We start from the raw sequence: 9,938 nt of genomic DNA on the forward strand, positions 1-9,938 counted from the left end.
TGTTCTACTTAAAGGGAGGAAGTGGGCAAAATGGACTGAATTGTTTTCACTGGTATCAGGAGTCAGGCGAGAGACGGCTGGAAGAACCTCAACCCGTTGTCTGCCGGGCTAAAAATACTCTGTTAATGTGAAACGATGTGGTTGTATGCCTGATGATGACATAGAAGGAAGCAGCAGAGGCGGACGGACCGGTTGCAGCAGGCGTTAAGCGTGTGATGCACGAGTCTCAACACAATGAAGCAATCTGTTCCTTCCAATAAGTGTCTTCAGTCATAAACATGCCTAATTCCGCAAAACTCAAGAATTTATTGTGTTAAGAAATCAATCTATGTTAGTGGTGGGGCTCAGTGACAAGACCTAATTTAATACATTTTTGTGTGCAGATTGATTGTTCTCAATTTGAACAACAAAAGTCATTGTCAGGCTACTAAAAGGACTACCACTATTTTTTTTCCCAAGCGCACTTGGGAAAAAAAAAATGTTTTAAAAGACACAGATTAGATTGCAGATTAGATTGGAAGGTGACCAGGTCAAAGATAAATAGGGTTACATTGGGATTAAGTAAAAGCACTCAACTTTATTCATTCCCATGCTTAATAGTCTAAGAAAATTACATTACTAAAAACTACCCTAATGAAAAAAATCCATGGTATTGTTCATTTGCACAGACCAGTTAAAACAATCATCAGAGTAAAAAAATAAAATAAAAAAAAGATATAGAGAATAATAATCCACTATATGGACCAGACATGGGCAAATGTCCCACCAATGAATTGCATTATGCAGAGTTTATCCAGCTGACTTTAAACTACACAGGTCGAAGAAAAACATGCAAACTCCACACATAAAGATTTAAAACCACCACCTCTGAAATGTGAGGTGGATGCATTGAGAGCTGTTATACTTTTTTTTTTTTTTGCATTCTTTTAGACATTTTTCCTCAATAGACATTTTACAATTAGCAAAATTTAACCCCAAAGCCAGAACGCAGGCAGTTTGTAAAACCAGGCCCACTTCATTAGAGCTCTCAAACAATGGTTGTTATGCGCCATCAAGCGGTTTATTCGAAGTAATGCGCCATGTACATTTCATCTATTCGTGAGTAAAACGACGAATGGAAAAATAAACTTCCACGTTAATCACGGTGTCTGTCCGTGCAGGTTAATTGTAAAAGGAGTCAAACATCTTTGTCAGTTGCATTATCAGTGACGGTTGAGACAAAGATGCTTTTGTCAGCGTACACCTGATCCAATCTCATTATTATCAAGAGACCCGCAGGCACATTTGGCGGCAGTCCCGTTTAAACTGTTGAGAGGAACCAATTATCAACTATAATGAACCAAACGCCACCATCGAGATTCCCGTGTTATTTTAAAAACAAATAGTCCACCCTCTTGGAATTGCACAATCACCCGCAACGCGCATTAAACTTATTAGACCCGGAGATTTTAATAATTGCAGTAGATCTGGATTTTTAAATATATGTGAAGAATATCCAATTTTAGCAATAGGCCACAATTTACTGTCCCGGATAATCAATATTCTGCTTAATTTTGAAATTTTGTGGCAGGTTATATTATTAGGGGTAGATCTGAACGAGAAAAAAAAAGGAAGTCAAAATGTGACGAACAGCTCTCAATATAATTAGTGGGGTCGTGGTACTAACTTGACCCATTTGAGAGCAACAAACTCAATGTTTATATTGCTGTTTTGTTTTTATATCTATTTGTATGAATTAAACTTCTGACATTTATATTTAATGTTACATAAGACAAATTATGAAATGACCCAGCAGGATGTCTGTTCTGTCAAGAATTGATTAGTTTAGGAGCCAAACAGTTGAAGCTTGAGTATATTAATTAGGCAAATAAAGATGACTCTTATAGCCCTTTAAAGTTTTATGGAATGTTATGCAAGATAGGGATGGAAAAGGACAAGCCGAAATGCTGTAATCCCATTTAATTCTTTCATTTTCTTAAATGCAGAATTGACTACAGTATATGAGGTTGTATTTTCTGCCAACTGACCAACTGACCCAAGAGGAACATCCGTGATGAATTGACACATGCTGCTGCAATCAAGGTGCATTAGGCATCAACTAAATACAGTTAAGCAGCTAATAATGAGATCAGCACAGGATAGGTTATCTCTGTATCTTTTAGTGTCAGTGACATTAAGACAGCAAGGATGGGCCCTGTAATCACATTGTCCTCACTGATAGGTATAAACAAAGGCTCATCCACCCCCATAGAGAGACAAACCTGCCTAAAGGTGCATTTTACAAGAGACTAGCAACCCAAATACTGCTTTTAGCATGACAGATTAGATTTAACTGAAAAGTGCATATTTATGCTCCATCACTGATCAAATAATTTGTAATGATTAAAATTCACGGATTCGTCCGACACGGATCATTACATAGTGGCTACAAAATTCAAAAAGTAGAATTTTTCAGTCAAACATTTCAATGTGTCTATACCTGAGTGCCAACGATGCAAATGAGACACACTTGTTGTACCTACTGTCAACCCCTCCACATGCATCCCTACCCCTCAGCCTCGACTCCCATTTCAAACACGCGAGTGGATTAGAATCCAGCGCCTCTCCATTGCATCACACCCATGAGATGTCAGCTGACTGTCACAAATCCCCCATGACTCACAGCCAATGAGCAACTGGTCAAACGCAAGAATGCATGATAGTAATTATTTTCCATCAGGTCGTTTCTAAGATCTGTAACAATGTGACTATAAATGTTGTGGGATCAATTCAAATACTGGACAACAAAGTTAAGCAGCTTCCCAGTTTAAACTTGTGAAATGTTACTTTAAATAGATGCTACGGCTCTGTTGGAGATGCAGGCACGCCGTGCATAACGTGATCAGAAGCATGGCTCTATATTTATCAAACCATGAGGCTTGTTGTGACGGGTGCAAAAAAAAGGACGCCCACGTCAAGAAGTGCAACATGGTGCCGTACAAACTGCAGACCTGCGGACCTTCAGAACCTCCCAAGGATCCTAGCAAGTCAGGTAGGAAGCGGACACATATACTTTATTTATTTTGCTTTTAATTAACCAGGTTCGACCCACTGATCTCTTTTCCAAGGGAGACTTGACCTACAATGGCTGCAACACTTTTTTTTAATTGGCTCTGTTTATTTTGGTGGATACAATCATTGCTCTCCATGTCGCATTGCATGATGTGATGTCGTTGTTGCAAGATAAGAAATTTAATCGACCCTTCTCTCGGGCAGACAAGCAGTAGAGTAAACGGATGGATGGATTGTCTTTTAATTGCCACCAAGATTCCCCATTAATATACTTTCACAATTCTTCGAAATCATGTTTAAAATGCCAATGCACTGACTGTCATTCTATTGCCGCTAATGTTTTTTATAGTGCTGTTAAATTGTTGCACCTTCAATCTCAATTTTCAGGTTGCACTGATTGCCCCAAGTTTAAATGGAGGACTTGGAGTTCAGCGTGGAAATCTGCGACCGCGACTGGCAATGCTTTTTTGAGATGTGCGAGGAGTGCGACTTGCATCCTCCATCGCTGGCGACAGCGGACGACTCTGGGCTGAGTGATGGCGATCACACAAAGTCAGCACCGCTAGAACGTGCCCCAGAAGCCCATCTGACAGGATGCTACTCAGAGGCCGAATGCTCTTTGGACAACATACATGACTGCAAGGGCTTGGACGTGAAGACCCAACTTGGTGAACCGGCCACCAGTGGAATGGAGAGCATCCTGTCGGGAAGTGAGGAAGATATCCACCTGCAGTCCGTCAATATGTTCTTTGAAGGGGTGACAAAGCGGGCAATCGCTGGCAAAAACAAAGCGTCAAAGCAGCAGGAGGATGGACTTTGCAGCAATGGGATGGAAGTCAGCTCCGAGCTGGCTGCCAGGGATGAAACAATAGTTGTCAAAAAGAACGACCTTGACAAAATGAACACTCTTAAAAAAGCCCAGCTTGTTTCTTATACTTTACAAGAGCCTCCATCCTGCAGCTCAGAGCTCAAGACTGGCAGGTCAACTCATACTGAGTCTCTTCATAAACCTGAGGCGTCCTTCAGCCTTCATGTGTCACAAATAACCACGGTCAGCACAAAAGAAGTCCTTAGCCCATCATCATCACCGGCCAACATGAAGAGGAAGAGAAGGAAGAAGAGATCGCACAGCATGCCCTCATCCCAGAGTAGACTTGAGCGAGGGACAGATGACGAACAGAGTTTTTCTCCAGCCTATCGTGACATCAAGGTATTATCCTCAAATGAGTTGCAAAAAACGGATGAGTTCGCCACAACCGCGTTCCCATGTGGAGGTACCTGTCAACATGGAAGTAATCTAGTGAGCTTTATTCACCCAAGTTGTGAAGACCAATTCAATCTAGAAGACAGTAGATCAAAAGTCCAAGCACCTACTAGAGGAGCACACTTGGATAATGATGGGGATGATGTGGATGGTGGCCAAGGTGACACCCTATCTGCTGCTAAGTCCGTCCTGGCCGCGGAGGCTTTACATTCTGGCAGAGACGAGCACACATGGTGTCAAAGACAGACTGAGCACCAGCAACAGCTGGAGATGGAAACTCACCATCAGGACCAAAATAGCCATGACGTTTTGTCCGTAGCTCAAACGCAGAAGTCAACCTTTCTCAATGCAGGACTCCAGAAGGGCGAAATCACTCGCTCTCCAGTAGATGAGATGGTAACCAAAGTCACCTGTGCTGAATTAACATCCGACTCCATGGAATTATCAGATCATAAAAGGATTTCATCAGAAAGACCTTCGGGTTTAGCTCTCAAGGAAACAGAACATCACGTAGAAAGAAATAAATGCGATAATGAAGACTGTGAGATTAGCTCTTTTGCTGATCATTTTACACATAAGAAAGAAATAACTCCAGAGTTTGGAAACAAAAGGCCAGTACAGTCATCATCCAATAAAAATATTGCTGGCCCATGTTCACGTCCCTGTCAAGATCCCTTTCCAGTTGATAGATGTGCCTCAGTCATGCTCACACATGAAGAAAGAGCTCACGGCACAGGACAAATGAGAAGAGATTTAAAGGCCGGAGATGAGGCTGTGCTCTCAACGTCGTGTGTGCCTGAAGATACGCCAAATTCCAAACATCCGATTTTTGTCATGTCTTCTTTTTGGAGTGAGATGGAAAAGCTGACAATTAATGACATCATGGGTCTAAGGAAGACGAATAAGGAGACAGACGAGAGCAATTCCGGTCTTTCCTCCCAATGTGTTAAGTCCAAGGCACTGCCAGCTGGTGAGAACACTTGTGGCCATCTTGATTCCACTTCTTCAAAGCTGCTGTGGGAGAACAAACCTGTTGACGTGTATACCGACAAAGCGGAGGAGACTTCATTCATTGGCTCACCCAGACAAGGAAGCCCACCAAAGAACCTCCGAAAGATATCGAAAAACGCAAGCGTGTACAATCTGCGAGCTTTAGATTCTCTTGAACCGCACAGTCAAGCAAAGAAAGGACAAACTTTACAAACGTTAAAAGAAGTTGAGGTGAAAGAAGTAGACGAACACAATCAAGCTTCGACGCGCAGCTATAGTTTCTCTCTTTCTGATATATTTCAGTTCCTGCTTGGTGGAAAACAACAAATCCACAGTGGATCAGTGAAAGATGACATCAACATGGATGGAAATTCACTACCAGAAACTTACGATCATTTCTTTGCAGAGTTTGGTATAGAAAACTTCTTCTACCCTTTTGTTACAGAAAAAGAGCACACAAAGGCGATAAAGCTAACGTCCGCACAGACAAATTTACACTTGCCAGACGCCTATGAGTATTTCTTTGCATCCTCTTCTTCCGACGATTCTGCAGGCGAGGAGGAGGAGGAGGAGGATGAAAGTTGCGGTCCAGTGAGGGTGGTAAGCAGGTTTACCCAAAAACTAAACACCACTCAAACCTTGACGGACAATTATGAGAATTTCTTTTGTGACAGTGACATGCGAGAGAATTTCTTTAGGACAGCGACATTCTCCTTCAGGAATTTTCATCTCACTGGAGGTGCGGTACAAAGCAAGAGGTCACTCCCATCATCAATTGCAGACGTGGGACAAAATATGCAAAGGGCGCATCCTTCTCATGATTTAGGGCACATTGACTTTCCTGATTTGCTCATCCAACAAAGAGAAAATATGATCACCACACGGATGTTGCCACCACAACTACAATATGAAGATATACGAAGAGCTGTTCCAAATCCAAGTAAGTTCATAAAAAGTTCATTTGGATTTTGCAATAAGATGATTTATCCATCCATCCATCCATCCATTTTCTGAACCGCTTAGTCCCCACGGGGGTCGCGGGCGTGCTGGAGCCTATCCCAGCCGTCATCGGGCAGTAGGCGGGGGACACCCTGAACTGGTTGCCAGCCAATCGCAGGGCACACAGAGACAGACAACCAATCGCACTCACACTCACACCTAGGGACAATTTGGAGTCTTCAAACGGCCTACCAAGCATGTTTTTGGAATGTGGGAGGAAACCGGAGTGCCCGGAGAAAACCCACGCGGGCCCGGGGAGAACATGCAAACTCCACACAGGGAGGGCCGGAGGTGGAATCGAACCCGCACCCTCCTAACTGTGAGGCGGACGTGCTACCCAGTGCACCACCGAGCCGCCATTAAGATGATTTAGATATTCAATATTTTCCAGTCTTGCCTTTTTTCTAATGCAATTGGTACCTAACTCGGCTTGAAGTGCTTCTACTCACTGTTGTGTGGACTTTGCTTTTTCTTTTCATTTTTTTATTATGCTTGCTTGGGACCTCTCTTCAGCTTCCTTTTGCCCAATTACAAAAACATGCATGCTATCATAATCGAAGACTAAACTGTCAGTAGGTGTCCCGTGTGAATGGTTGTTTTCCTCTATGCGCCCAGTAGCAACAAGTCCACAGTACAACTCCTGTGAAAAATCATCTGAGATATAATCTAGTTCACAACAAAGCCTTACAGAAACTGACTGAGGTTAAAAACATCCGACCATGCTGAATGGGAGCCAGTAGGCGGTGACATTCATAGTGAACACATACAGATTTGAAAAACAAAGAAAATTAAAATATTGGGATGATTTGCAGCAGAAGACAATTAGATAAAACTAATGCTTAGCTAACTTGACTTAAAGAGTGTCCCGTGTCAGCAGAAAGGCTTTCTTTATTGGTTATTTAGTTTAGGCAGGTGAATAGGGAGACAGACTGTTTTATCCCACCATGGTCAGGGAGGATTGTATTGCAGTTATTTTTGCAGAACATGTTGGAGATGTGTGATTTTAACTGGGTCATTGTGTGACATGACAGGAAGTGCCAACATATTAGAGTGCTCTAATTCTCAGCTGTTGTTGTACATTTGCCACTGATGGTGGCCAGCTTCCACTGTGGAAAACTTTTTTACTTTGTTTACAGGGACAGATGTAGCCCTGCTGCCTCTCAGACAATCAGATATGTGTCTGGTCTGTATTGCGTTCGCTTCCTGGGTGCTGAAAACAGCAAATCCGCAAGTTGGAGACATGTGGAAGGCTGGTATGTATGTTAAAACATAAACTCTGTGTTGAGCATGGGAAAAAAAATAATATTCGCAATCTGCGTTTGGATTTGTCTATTTAGTGTTAACCTTGATTTTTTTTTTGTTTACTTAAATTTATATTATTTGAAACTGAACACGGCTCAAGAATGTGTGGTTATTATTGAAGTACAGTTTTGATATCGGTCGCGTGCTGACTGGTTTGTCATTTGTCCTTTCCAACAGTTCTGCTGGCTAATGTAAGTGCTTTGTCAGCCATTCGATACCTGCGGAAGAACGTCAAGGTGGAGGTGGAAGACGCTCAGAAGAAAGAGCATTTTACCACACACGGGGGTACATGATCGCTTTACTAAGTCTTTTCCTTTTGGGAAAAAAGTAAGCAAGTAGAAGTGACAGACTGACACTATGCTTTGAAGTTTGCTTTTACTATATCATACTGACACAAGAAAATAATGCAAAAGTTGATAGAAGGCAATTCATGCAGCAAAAAAGTAAATCGCTTCTCCTGAAGATTGAAAGGACAAAAGGATATGAAGGAGCAACACTGTTCCTGATAAGCTGGCTAGTTCTAAATTTGCTAGTTCCATCATTCAAAAGTTGGAAGCAACAATTGCTGTCACCAAGAGCACCTCAATAGCTTAGCTGACTAATATTGCTAGCACCATTGAGAGAAATTAAACTTCATATTAACAGATCTTTGTATTTTTGTTAAGCAGCTAACAAAGGCATACCAATGTTCTACAGCTCATACAAGTATACATGATTATCTTGGAGCAGAAAAAGATGTACCTGTGTATTTTGAGGAATTCAGCTGATGATGACATACTCCATCCTGCATGTCCCAAGTGCCAACAAGTCCCTGCATGCTGCAAATCTCCATTTGGGCCAGAAAGTCTTTTCCTTTGTATATTGTGTGTCTTCTGGCCCTGGTTAAAAACAGGAGCAAGTGAACAAAATCATCTTTCTCCCTCTTACTTGAACTGTTCCAGGCAAGCATTGCACAGCAAGTCATCATTATTTTATTTGAGGCTGGCTGTCAATCAATTTTTTTTAGTCACCCAAGTATAATGCAACTCCGAGATGGCGAGCACTGAGGTGTTTGAAATCATGGTAAAACATCCATTCAATTGGGAAGTCAAGAATGTGGCAGGCAACTTAGGTAGTTGCTGTGAAGTGATTTGCCTCGCTGCATTTGGGGTGTGGCATAGCGTGTGGTAAGTTAATTCGATAAATAAAAGCTACTTCGCACAAAAAGTAAATGCAGAATTGCAAACTACTTTTGTTGACTACTGATTTAAATATTTTAATGCACAAACAAAAAGGACCAAATCCAGTTTTTGGTACGCGCGTGCGTCTTTTTGCAGTGACTTGTTTTAATTGGTCACTAAACATGCCCGGGAAAACGCCTATATATTTTGCTTAAATGTTGTAATGAATGTTGTGTACTGTTCAAGCGCTAGGTGGCAGCATATGATCACGAGACATGCAGGAAAATGCATACGTTGACAGAAAAATATTGAAAAAGCACCTTATGCTGTCCTTTCATGATTTAATCCTGCAGGTGAAAATGTAGAAAAATAAAATGTCTTATTTGATTTTTGTTATGAAACTTGTATTTGAGTTGTTGTTGTTGTTGACCCCCTCTAAATAAATAAATAAATAAATAAATAAATAAATAAATAATGGAAACAGAAAGGCCGAAAAAGTTGTTAGAGTGGAATATGTACTATCCACCCATATCCAGAGTTCAGTGATTCAGTGAATTTTATTGTAAAATTTACAATTTAAAAAAAAAAAAAACGTTTGCAATGCAAATGGTAGTTTCCACTGTCAAATTGTGTAAATGGCCAAGGACTTGTTTTGTCCACCATAGGTCAGCAAGCACTCAGGACCATTCGTTTTTCAAAGTGAAATATTCCATGTTAACTTAAAAGATAACAGGACACAAATAAGACCTTCAAAGTAACTTTGAGAGGCAGACTTTTTTTTTTTAATATATATATATAGTGCTTCTGCTTGCATTGGATATCACTAGATTGTGGAGATGTCCAGTAAAAAAAAAAAATCTAAATATCCGTAGAATTAGAAGACACAATTTACCAATAACTTATTTTATCAGTTTATTTTTTGAAAATATAAATAAACAAAAATAATAGACACCACACGTTTCAGAATGAATGATGCAGTAATAATATTACACTTACATATAAAATAAACCTATTTACAATACAAAAAATGTACAGTATTTACAAAAATAATACAATAGATTCATGAGGAAGGGCCTATGGAATGATTTTCTTGTTTGTTTTAATGAAGACCAAAAAAAACCTGCTCTTCTGAACCAAACACAGCCCAAGCAAAAAGTACAATTATTGTATAT

At 40.7% G+C, this 9,938-nt stretch overlaps 1 non-coding gene across 1 annotated transcript; it reads left to right on the plus strand.

Annotated features, from left to right (window-relative positions):
- Window positions 1-2,883: 2,883 nt before the first annotated feature.
- Window positions 2,884-9,171, plus strand: perm1a (PPARGC1 and ESRR induced regulator, muscle 1a). The gene is made up of 4 exons (XR_011086550.1): window positions 2,884-3,031; window positions 3,439-6,245; window positions 7,441-7,557; window positions 7,784-9,171. It is a non-coding gene; the product is annotated as a PPARGC1 and ESRR induced regulator, muscle 1a (transcript).
- Window positions 9,172-9,938: the final 767 nt, after the last annotated feature.

This window comes from Syngnathus scovelli, chromosome 2 (assembly GCF_024217435.2).
Source record: "Syngnathus scovelli strain Florida chromosome 2, RoL_Ssco_1.2, whole genome shotgun sequence".
Lineage (NCBI taxonomy): Eukaryota > Metazoa > Chordata > Actinopteri > Syngnathiformes > Syngnathidae > Syngnathus > Syngnathus scovelli.